General features: G+C 50.9%; 1 pseudogene; it reads right to left on the bottom strand.

The window, feature by feature from the left end:
- Nucleotides 1-781: 781 nt before the first annotated feature.
- The window catches only part of LOC134387347 (active breakpoint cluster region-related protein-like), a 44,841-nt pseudogene continuing 33,127 nt past the window's right edge, over nt 782-12,495 (bottom strand).

Below are 12,495 nucleotides of genomic sequence, written 5' to 3'. Positions count from 1 at the left end.
CCCCTCCTGGATACATAGGAAGGCTGGTAAGATGCCTTTGCAGCTGGGGGTCAAAGGCTGTGCCTTGGAGAGCTGACTGCTGGGAGACTTCAAAGGCCTCCAGAGGACCCTGGCTCCAAGCTGCCCGCTCACAGACCCAGGTCAGCTGGCAGAAGGAAGGTTTGTGTTTCTTTTAATATCAACTCGCGGGCATTTAACATTCCTTGAAGCTTAAACACAGAAACATGTTCCTTACCAGACTGTGCTTTCTGCTGCTTTGCCAGACATAACCTGGCTTCCTCCCCTCCCCACACCTCCATTTGCTCCTATCTCCAAGAAGTAAGGAGTTATGGTGTGTTTCCCCTGGAGCTCATGCAGCTGAGTGAGAAGAAGGGAAACGACAGGGCTGACATCCAGGTGGGGAGAATGCTGCTCTCGGGCCCTGGAATCTGAGTTCTAGAGGGGTCAGGGTCCACAGTGCCCACTGAGTTGGCTGCCCTGGACACCCTTTTTAACGCTTCCATTCCACAGCCACCAATGGCCCAGGGAGGGTGGCGGCCCGTCCTGTCTTTTTTGGGGTGTCTTTTAGGGCTGGACAGGACAGCTCAGAACTCCTTCCCTGCCTGTCCCTCCAGCCCAGCTCTGGGAGGTGGAGATGGGGTTCCCACCCCTTATCCCTGTAGAGAGTAGGTGTCAGGAACTGAATTTAGAAAGCTCTCTCATCAGCCCCCATTTCCTAAATGATGAAAGACTGGCTTGTGGTTGCCTAGCAGCACTGTCTCTCCATAGTGCAGAGACAGGATCAGGAAGGGACGTGTTCAGGAAGACGGGGCAGGATGAAGCAGATGGCCAGGCCCCCTTCCCCCGCCCCATGGTGCCATACCCTCTGCTCAAACACTGGAGTCTGAGACAGGTGGAGGGAGCAGGAGACCTGCATAGGTCCCCAAGGGGAAACACCACCCAGGACACCCAGATACCAAACTCTGCAGCCTCAATAATGCATGAGAGAATGAACACTTCCTGCAAGAAAGCATCATTCTGCTCCCTACTGCAGCCAGCCGTATCACAGCCTGCACCCAGATCACTCCAGGGCCTGTGGCTCCATCCCAGTATGTACCAGTTATTGCTTCCTTTGATTTCATAGTTGCAGAATCTACCCCCAAACCAGGCCACTTGTGTCATAAGTATGAGGTCACACAAGGTGCCAGATAGGAATGTGGATGCTCCCTGCTGAACGTCACCCCCTCCACCACAAGCCTAGTTTTCTGGACAGGTACGTGAACAGCAGCCATCTTCAGAACTAGCAGGATCCTGCTGAATGTCACCCCCGCCACCACAAGCCTAGTTTTCTGGACAGGTAAGTGTACAGCAGCCATCTTCAGAACTAGCAGGATCCTGCTGAATGTCACCCCCGCCACCACAAGCCTAGTTCTCTGGACAGGTAAGTGTACAGCAGCCATCTTCAGAACTAGCAGGATGTCCCAGACACACGGGCTGCAAACACAGGCCTTTTCCCTTCATACATTTATAGGGCACCAAAAACACACTGAGGCATAAATACTCTTAACCTGACGAGGACCTGCCTCTGCTGATATCCAGAGAGCCCACCCTAAGCCAGTGACTCCCAGCACAGGTGAGTAAGCTACAGCAGCCCTAGCAACAAGTCAGAGCCCAGCCCTCAGGTGGACCCTAGACCCTTTCAGTAGAACGGCCAATGCCCGGGACGTGTGCCTCACTCCTGTCCCACGCCATGGCAGACACTGCTCATCAAACACAGCACCCTTCCCTCCTGTTCATGGATACGGCCTCAAAATCCTTCTCAACAGTGTTCAAGGAAAAAGCCACCAAAAGACTAAGGTTGGAATGTGAACACAAGGTAGTTGTCATCCCTCCCATCCATCTTGCAGAAGCGTGGACGATCCACCTGAGCCTGAGAACCACGTGGGCTTCTGGGGGTACAATAAGAAGCCATCTCCAGCAGGGAAGGCTAATCACCTCGGGAAACTTTTCTCAGACCAGCTTTGAACCGAAGTCACAAAAGGCCAAGCACCTTGATCAAGAAGGCGACTGAGGAAGACTCCTTCTCAACTGCTGCCCCCTCCTGGTAGCTCCGCAAGCCTTGCCCTGGTACCTGAGCACTCACCTGGATCTGCCCTTTGCCCATGATCTTGTCCACAATCTCGTTGTTGTCCTGTTGACCTTGGCCTTGTTGTAGCACTTCTCATAGCACAGGATCCTCAGGGACTGAGAACCCTCCAGCTCAATTTCAAACTCCTGGGGGAGATGGAACAAAGGGTGGTGAATCTCCGAAGCTGGGGAGACATGGCTTCCTGGCAGGTGTGGGCCCCCACTTTGCAGGGGCAGGGTGAGCAGGGACCATGAGGACCACATCACAGGACGTGGAGGAGCATCCTCATTTTCTGGAGCTCTCAGGGGCCTTCACATCACTGGTGAAGTGGAGTTTGGGGGCCTGAGCTGGAACCCCAGTGTCACAAGCACTGTCATTAGAAGCCAGATGCACAAGGAGTGAAAGTCAGGGGCATGAGAGAGACAGAGCTGCCAACAGGCTTGGTTGTCCCCAGCAGACAGGTCATGAGCATAGGGAGTGGGCTGGGCATGCCTGGTGACAAACTCAGGACTCCCCACAGGGACACCAGCCACCTTGACTCACCTCATCCCACTTGGGCTCTGTCATGTCCTGGAACACCCTGGTTTTGGCTTTGCTGACAAAATAACCAGAGGAATCTACTTCCAGGGTACAGTACAGGTCTGCAGGGGGAAGGACGGATACACACTGAGTAAGGCCTGAAAGGCCCAGGAACAGAGCCAGGGTAGGGTGGTGTTGGTGAGGGGCTCAGGAAGGATGGGGGACATTACATGTGTCCTTCCCAACATCCCCATGGGAAGGCATCATGGCATTCTTCTCCCCACGGCCCTGGCCTCCTGAGTGCTGAGCTACTCCCACCACAGGGCACCGGAGCTTCTGTCTCCTCATCCCAGTCTTTACTTGGCTCCTCCTCACCATGGAGGCCTCACCTCCAGGTCTTCACTCCACCCAACACCAATCCCAGGGTTTCTCAACAGGGACATCACTGGCATTTTAAGGTGAGAGGTACTGGAGGGCATTTAGCAACCCTGGCCTCTGGGTCCTGATGCCTGGTATAACCTCCAGTCACTGTGAGAACCAAGAATGCCCCCAACCCCACAGCTCAATTTGTTGTTTTCTTCAAAGCACTTAACTTTAACTGCAGTTATCTTTTCTGTCTGTGCATTCACTGTCTCTCTTCCCTCCACAATATAAACTCCAGGTGGGTAGAAGCCTTGGGTTTTCTTACCTACTGGTACACCCTTGGTACCAAGAACAGAGCTTGGAACACAGTAGGTACACAGTGAATGTTTGCGGGATGAGTGAATGAGGCTCTTACCCAAGGTAACAAAGTGGTGGAGGGGGAAGATAGGAGGACAGGGGGCAGGGGGCTTTTCTTAGTGTTTCCATCTTGAATCATGGCCTATATCTACCTTGGGACCCAGCTGATGAGGCCACTGCATGGTACCCACCCCAGGCATTCTGCAAATCCATGCACTCCCTCTGGGGCTCAGACCCTGGCAGCCCTTCCCACCTCCACAGGAGCTGCCAGGGTTGTTTCCCGGGGTACTGGTGGGGCTGGGTGTGTCTTTGAGGCACTACAGCCAACGCTCTGCAAGAATCAAGGGGGCAAGGGGCAGAGGTCAGAGGGTGGACATACAGTTCAGGCTGCCTGCTCCTCTCAGCCCCAGGAGTTGCCCAGTTGGGTTGCTCTCTATCTGAAGAGTTTCCTGTGGAAGGCAGACTGCAGCTTGCACCCTAAGAAGTCTCTAGCTGGGTGCAACACAATGCAGAGCCAAGTGGGTGTCAGAACACACTGGAATGTGGTCACAGATTAACAGGTGAACAGTGCCAGAGGCCAGAGCACCCCAGCCTGTGCCAGGTCAGGAGTGGGTCTGTGTGGCTGAGAGGTGGAGGGGCAAGAAGTGAAGCCTCCATCCGTGCTGGGGGATAGCTCACGGGATCAAAGTGGGGCTTTAGAGTCAGGCTGTCTGGGTTCAAATCCAGGCTGTGCTCAAGTCACCTAACTTTTCACCCCCAGTTCTGTCATCTGTAAAAGAGGAACAATAGTGGTGCCCATACCCTAGGCCTGACTGTCCAGATGTAACACATTCACTAGGACAAGAAGCCATGATTGAAGATTCATGGGGCCTAACCCCCGAGTCAGAATGAACACCTGAGTGGGCCAGAGAGTGGGGGGAAAAGGAGGTGAAACAATCCAGAGGTAAGGGGAGATTTTGTGGCAGCTCACTGTGTTTCTAACCACCTGCCCCAGTTTGGGAGGCAAAATACCTGCTCCAGCTCCATGGGCCTGCTCCCTGGGGCCCATCCCAGCCAACAGGAAGCAGGAGAGAGAGGGAGGGCAAGACAGCCGGGCACTGTGGAGGTGGGAGGCACCTGGCCCACCGAGCAGACTTGGCCATGTGTACCAGCCCTATGGAGCTTTACTAACCAGGAAAACTCCTGACAGCGGATCCCAAGAAGGAGATTCTATCAGTTCGCGGAGGGTCCAGGAAGCTGCCATGTTAACAAGCAGTCCAAGTGACGAGTGAGTGGTCCTGGCCAGACTCCAGGAAATGGTTTAAGGGGAGAGCGTGGATTCTACTGTACCACCTACGACCTGTGCAACCCTGGCAAGTCCCTTGAGCACTCTGAGCCTCAGCTTCACCATGTGAAAAACAGGAATGATATCCGTGACCTCAGAGGTAGTCAGAGAATCAGAGCAGGTAATGAACCTGAACAGGCTTTGGACATGCCAAGGCACCGTCCACATGCTGGCCATGTTCTCGTTTTCCCCAGGTACACAGTGGGTGCTCTATAAATTAACTACTTCATTCAGCATTTCTGAGCTCCTATTCATCCAAGGATAAAGGAGACCTGGTTCCTGCCCTCAAAGAACTCACAGTGGGAGAAGCAAATTATAAGTGACAAAACAGCATGACAGGTGCTGTAACCACATTTTTCCTGAGCGTGAGGAGGACACAGGGAGGGGAGGCTGAGTCACCCCAGGAACTTGGGGAGGCTTCACAGTAAATGTTGATCAAATGGCTGTTTGTGGGCCATTGGCATAACCTCTGCATGGTGCACTGCAGGGAGAGAGGCTGGGGCAGGCCTCGCCTGCCAGAGAGGAAGAGAAGGGACTGCAGGGGGTGGGGCAGGCGGAGAGGAAAGGAGTCAGGAGCCCTGGGTTGCTGATGCTGTGTGATGTTAAGTCCTTTTACCTCTCTGGGACTCAGCTTCCTCATCTGGTAAATGGGTAGAAACTATTACCTATCTGACTGACTCACAAATTCCTGTGTGAATAAAAAGTAGACAAAATATGTAGTCATATTTTGTGAAATGCTAGAAACAGATCTATTAAATCTACAGTGCTGCTTTATAGATGACAATAAAGAAGGGGAAGGAAAGGGATGTGTGGCAGTGCGCTGGAACTGCCCATATGCGGTCATATCTAAATCTGCTCTCAGGTCAGTATTAGCGAGTGTGATTGCCTTTTATGGAGAAGCAAGCTGAGGCTCAGAGGGGTTAAGAAACTTGCCCAAGGTCACACAGCTTATAATTGGCAGATATAGGGTTGGAGTCCAGTTGTTTACAGCTCCAAGGTTTCAGACACCTGGGGGGAGAGCTTGGAGGAGAGTAGACCTTGGAGACTAAGGGTGGGGGTGATCCCCCTGCCAAGAGGAGCTGGTTCCTGGCTTTTGGGGATGCACCACACATCTCGAGGCATGCTGGCAGAGCGGAGCAGGACAAGTGAGCAACGGGAGGTCCCCACAATGGGTCCACAGGGATCTTCTGTGAAAAGATAAACAAACCCTTCCTAGGGCTGGTGGGTCAGGGGCACTTACTGGCTGACTGCTTAAATCCCTTAGCAGAGTGGACGATGACATGCAGGAAGCCAGAGTCCCGGAGACTTGTCGTCTGCAAGAGAGAAAAGCCCCCAGGGTAGGGGGTGGTGAGAGGCTCGCCCCTTCCTCCACCTCAGGCTGGAGGGGAGGTTCAAAGGGTGGAGGACAGCCTGAGCCGTGGCTGACAGCACCCCCTGGGGCCGGCTGGAAAAGTCTCCAAAGCCCACGGCTTCCTCCAATGTGAGCTGCTCCAGGGAGTGCTGGGGCCCTTCTCCTCTGACTCAGCCCAGGAGGCCAGCCCATAACTACCGTCCTGGGCCAGGGATTTCGTACCATTCCCCAGCGACACTGTTCCTCCCTCTGAATGCTACCTATCCCGTGGCTGCCCACCTCAGTTTAGTTTTTGAAAGTGAAAACTGACCAATAACATAAGTCACTTTTTTTGGCAGCTGTCTGGTAAGAGGATCCAAATCCTGGACCTCGGTGTTATCAGTACTGTACTCTAATCAGCCACCCCCTGAAAAGTCACTTTGTGCTACTGGAAGAGAGAAAGCCCAGCTCGGCCCCCTGCATAGGACACAGGGTATACGCCTTCCCAGCACCACAGGCAGCTAGAATCCACCCACTCTGGGCCAGTTACCAGCCAGGATCACAGCTCCCGCTGCTCAAAAACGTCCCGTAGTTTCCTCAGTTTACAGCATAAACTCCAAACTCCCTTGCTTTGCATTCAAGGCCTTCCAAGATCTGGTCCCTGGAAACTTCCCACCTTATTTCTCATGTACTTCTCTAATCCATTTACCTTATTCTTTCCCCCACCCTGCTGCCCCATGCTTCAGCCTTTTGTTTTCATTACCGGACTGCCTCATGAACATATAAACAACAGGATCCCGGTGCACCTGGGTGCCAGATTCTTCTCTCAAGCCACAGGGGGGCTGAGGAGGAGCTGGGGGCCATCCGGGAACTCAATAGAGAGTAACCCCTATTCAAGCTTTCTGTGTACCTGACAAGTGAATAGTCTCAGCCCGCTTGAGCAGAGATTAGCCATTTGCAGCCACGTGTCTGTCTGGGTCCTTACGAAAGGCCCCAGCAATGCTCTGGGGGCTGGGACCTGCTGGTTGGGCAGCCTTGGGTTCCAGATCTTACCATCTTTATTGATTGTGACAGGAATGTTGTGTCCAGTTGTAAGCTTGAAGCAGGATCCTGTGAGCACCTGGAGCTCTACTGAGCTCAGGACAAAGGCCTGGAGATCTGAAAGAGAAAGCAAAAGAGAAGGGAGCATCAGCACTGGTCCACTAAGACCTGCTGCTCTTCCTTGGGAGCTGCTGCAGGAAGACAGCATAGTGCTAGAGGCAAAGTCCTTGCGGGGGAGGGAAAGACATGTAGACACATGGGGACTATTGTGGATGCTGACAGAGGGGTAAAAATAGAAGAATCTAATTGAATAGGTTCGTGTATGTTTGTGAGAGTGAGAGAGAGAACAAAAGAACCCTGGGCTCTGGGTCCAGTCTTATCACTAACTCATCATACGCCCTAAGCAAATCACTTAAATTCTTTGGATCCCAATTAATCAGTAACATGAATGAAGTGCCAACTCCATTGCATGTTCCAGGGTGACTGTAAGGGCCAAAGAAAAGACACCAAGCATCAAATGCTTGGAAATACAAAAGGCCCATTATTGCCATGGATACCATCCGGGCAACACAGAGTGAGGCAGGACTTTACCCTTTTCCTGTAGTTTCTGAATTGCTTCTCTCCACTTTGACCTCTCATAGTCCAAGGACAATAGGAACAGGTAGCTCTGAAGAGAGGAGATGAGAATTCAGTGGGGCGACCACACTTGGGCCAAGCATATTTCTGGATTCTGGGGCCCCCAATAAAGCTCCTCCTTATCCAGGCATCCCTGAGCTTGGAGGAGACAGTGGGAATGGGGGGGCCTCTTTCCTGGGAATCCAGATGACAGGAGTGGCAGTGCCAGGGGTGGCCAGCAGAACGCACTGGTTCCATACCAGTGGGGAGAGGGAGTCCAGGGCTGGAGCCACGGCAGCTTCCTTGGGAAGTGGGCACCCGAGTCCTTGATTCCCACAGGTGAGGGCCAGGAGTCATAGAGAGTAGACAGTCCTGGACTGAGGTAGGGGCTATCTCTGTCCCACCCCATTCTTCCTGACCTTTCCATTCTGATTGTGGATCTGAAACGGGATAGTGGGAGAATCGAACAGCAGCAAGAACTCATTCTCAAACATCTTTTTCGGCGCTCGATGGCCCGGCTCTGCCCTCTGCTGGCTTTCTGCAGGAGGAGGGGGCACAGGTGGTTTCCCTCACACTCACACTCCACTTCCCATTCAGCAGCTCTAAGCATAACACACCCCCGCGTATTGGTCATGTTTATTTTCTGTATTTTATGATGTTTTAACTTCTTGGTGGGGGCCTGGCTGGGTGAGGAGAAACTGCTCCTCCCAGGGCTAACTGATTGCTAAGATTGTAAATGACACCTCTGCGAGCACACCTTTCCCCAGCTACCTCCTTTGTCTAACTCTCCCCCACCAAGCCAGTGTTTCCTCTGCTCTAAATCACTCAGGGACCAGAACTCAGGGCCAGGGACCAGATAATTAGAGACCACCCCTACAGCCCAGAGCCTGCTGACATTCAAACCAGCCAGTCCTAAGCTGTTCCCCCTGCCCTGCCTTCCTTCTCCCATGGGAGCACAGCTGTGGCCCGTGCTCCCCCCGCCCCCTCCTGCCTCCCGTCCAAACCTGGTGCTCCACGTGCGGCCCTGGGTGGTGTGGTGTGCCCCCTCCTCCTGGAAATGGCAGTAATAAAAATCTCTCAGGGGCATTAGCCTCACTGTATTGTCACTGTGTCACCTCTATAAATTAAATCCTGGGTACAATAGAGATATTCTGCTTTAAAAGCCTGAGACATCTTTTGGCATTAAGCCCCTGCTGCTGGCTTGTCACCAGGGCCTCCCAGAGCTGGGGTCCAGCCTCTGTGCTTGGCCAGAAATCCCACCATGACCCCATCCGCCTCAGTGTGTTCTCTTAAGCCATTCCCTCTCTGCTGGCACACTCTTCTCCTCCAGTTTTCCAAGTTTATATCTACTTTGTAAAGGATCCCCTCTCTTTTATTAATCGCTGCTATGCTTCACGTCTCAGTTCCAATGTTATCCTCAGCTCCTCAGTTAGAATTAATCTTTGTAGCATTTTTTTTAACTCACTAAGTGACTGGCAAAATTGTAACAACTTCTCAGAGCCAATGCTGTGACCATGTGAGGAAACACTCACACATTACTGGGGGAACATAACTGAATACAACTTTTTCAAAGGTAAGTGTGGCAAGTAAATGCACAGGCCCTTTGCCCCAGCCATCCCACTTGTAGGGAAGCTACTACAGACATAAGAGGGCAGTGATGTTCACTGTAGACTTGCCTGCTAAGAGTAAAGAATCAGAAACTATCTAAATATCCTAACACATCGTTGTGCAGTCAAGTAACAGAATATCATGCAGCTATTGAAAAGAATCTGATAGATCCAGAGTTCTAAGGTGTACCTTAAGTGAAAAGCTTAAGTTGCAAAATAGCACATGTAGTCTAGTCTCATTTTTAGAAAAATGTGTGTGTGTATATATATATGTGTGTGTACACACACACACCAGTATAAACATAGAAAGTACAAGAATATACCTTAAACTGTTAACAATGGGAGGTGGGTAATGGCCAGTTTTACTTTATACACTTCAGGATTGAGGGCATTTCTAGTTATAACAAACCAGTATTACACTGATGAATAGGAAAAAAAAATCAAGTTTTAAAAACGATTAGCTGTCTGGCACACCCCTTGCAGCCAGCAGAGCTCAGGGGGCGCTGACCTGACTGAGCAGAAGGCCACATCTGCACACGTGGAGCACACAGCCTGCGGGCTCCTGGGACTGGGTGAGAAACATGCACGCAGGATGCCCCTGGGGGTAGTGGTGGGCAGCACCAGATGGGGAAACAGGCTCAACTGAAGCAGGCTGGAGCCCCGCCATCTAGGAGCACACCGTGCTGGGCAGGGAGCTCCTCTGGGCAGATGCACCCCTATCAGACCCTCAGTCCTAGGTTATCCCCCTGCCCCAACCACCCCTGAGGTTATAATTGGGGTCTTCCTCTCCCCTGTTCTAAGAGAGATGTCCGAGTTGAAAGGATCCTTAGAGGCCATCTGGTCACCTATTCCTCAATAATCGTTCACTAAGTTCCTATTTCTTACGTGTTAGTACTAAGGACATAGAACTGAAGAAAACAGCCCATTCACTGAAGTTCAAATTCTAGTGGGGAAGAGAAAAGGCTGACCATGCATTACAATTCAGTACCACAAAAGCAAAGCCAGAAGTGAACATCGGGAACTGGGGTCAGGGCACCCAACCCAGACTGTGGAGCCTTAAAGAAGGCTTCCCAGGGGAGGGAGGCCTAAACCAAGCTTGGGCGGGTGAGGAAGAGACCAGGCCGACCAAACCACTCTGCGCCCTTCCTTCCCTTCACTGGGAACACTCCTCCTGCGAGGCTTTCCTGCAGCCACTGTTTTCGAATGTATAAGTTCAAGGCTACACATTTTCCTCCAACAGCACTTTGGCTACATCCCTTGGGTTTCGTAGTACCCTCATTTTCAAGCCGTTCTAAATAGTTTGCAGTTTCTATTGTGACTTCCTCTTTAACTTGAAAGTTTTGACTTTCCAGCCATGTAATTACTAATATTCTAGTTGTGGGTTTTTAATTTTACTGCACTGTGGTCTGTGAACATGCTATCAATTTTCTGAAAAAAATTTGAGATTTTCTTTGTGGCCTAATACAGAATAAATGAATGCTCTGTGTGTGTGTGTGACAAGAATCTTAGTCCTGCGTCAGGGAACAAGCTTCTGTGCACTTTAGATCAAGTGTGTTAACTGTGGTATTCAGGTCTCCTCTCTCCTTATTTATTTGCCAACTTCATCTGTCAGTTTCTGAGAGGCCTCCCGGGTCCTCTTTCTTGCACATGCCCCACTTTTTCCTAAGAAAGCCCTCTTTTTCTTCTTCTCTTGCTTCCCTGTTCTACAATGTTCAACATACACTGTTCTCCAGGAAACTTTCCATAATTAACCCCACTAAAATCTGAGCACCCTTGCATCCTGCCTCCCTTATCAAACTCTCAAACCTTACAACTGTCTCTCCCTCCACCTTCCTCTCTGTAGCCAGTTTGAAAGGACACAGTAAGAACGATCCCACTCTCTACTAGATGCCAGGCTCTACTTACCTCCTTCTGGATTTCACTCTTGAGGGCAGAGATCTTCATTTTCATGTCCTCCATCTCATGATCTGGGATGGGGTGCACCTGGGGGCTGGCCTCAGACTCCTCGGGGGATGGAAACACTAAGTCTGCCAGGGGGACATGCCACTTACAGTCAAACAAGCCAGAAGGAGAGAAGAGCCAGAGGGAAGTTGGCTCTTCAAGCCTGAACTGCTGGCCCCAGAACCAAGAAAACACCCAAAAGGGATCTACTGAGCTCATCAGAAGCAAGAATGACCCCTGCCCTCAAGGAGCTTGGTCAGGAAACATGCACACATGGAGTAAAGAGAGCCCGGTTCTGGAGACAGCTGGAAGCAAGGGCTCTGATCCTTTGCCATGGCAGTCTTCTGGCCCAGTACATCTGACATTTGTAAACATACAAAACCACTTGGGTGACGAGAAGAGTGAAGCCTTCTTGGAAGGACTCACACTTTCCTATTCCCCGTCCCACACCCTTCTCTCCCTTCTAGCCTATCCATACTTAGCTCACATTCATTATCCTTTAGGCTAGAGATGAAATAAAGATGCTATTCTGAATGCCAGCTCTGGCCAATAGAGGTCAAAGGGACACTGTGTTGTGAATTATGAAGCTACCTCCAAGCCTAGTGGGAAAGAGTGCTGTGGTTGATTAGTAATGTCTGCCATGGGCAAAGGACTGAAGGCATAGGAATGTATGATTATTACTGCCATCTCTGCTTTAGAATTATCTCAAATGTGATCTAATTTCAGAGAGTCATGCCCTTTATTTTTTTATTTTAATTTTTTTCAGAGTCTATGGACTGAAGTCTTTATTGAAGCTCACAACGATTTCTCCTTCTCTGATTTCCCCCAGTAGTTAGATGTGCACCCCTCCTTCTGGCCCCTCAGTGTTGCAGTGAGTGCATGGCTTGTCTCCCTCTGTACTGTAAAGTGGTGTACTTGGCACATGTAGGTGATAATTAAATGTAGGTGGAAGAATATGTGAATGAATAGTGAATAACCCCCTCTGCTCATGGCACAGAGCAGACCCACATTTCTGGGTACAGAGAAAGAGGCGGAAAGGAGCTTTCAAGTTACGTTAGGGTTCGGATCCCATCTCCTCCATTTCTAGCTGTGTGGCTTTGGGTGACTTATTTACCTTCTTCAACGCTTTTCTCTCATCTGTGAGATGGGGATAATAGTAACTACTTTGTAGAGTTGTTGGGAAGATTAGAAATAATGTATTCAAAGCACTTGTCATGGCACCCAGTATGGCATAAGTCCTCAATAAACGGTAGCAGTAGATTTAATGAGTATTTACAGAATTGCAGTTGGC

Source organism: Cynocephalus volans, chromosome 10, assembly GCF_027409185.1.
Source record: "Cynocephalus volans isolate mCynVol1 chromosome 10, mCynVol1.pri, whole genome shotgun sequence".
In the NCBI taxonomy this organism is placed as follows: Eukaryota; Metazoa; Chordata; class Mammalia; order Dermoptera; family Cynocephalidae; genus Cynocephalus; species Cynocephalus volans.
The sequence above is the reverse complement of the archived record's forward strand: the minus strand, read 5'-3'. Positions and strand labels throughout refer to the sequence as shown.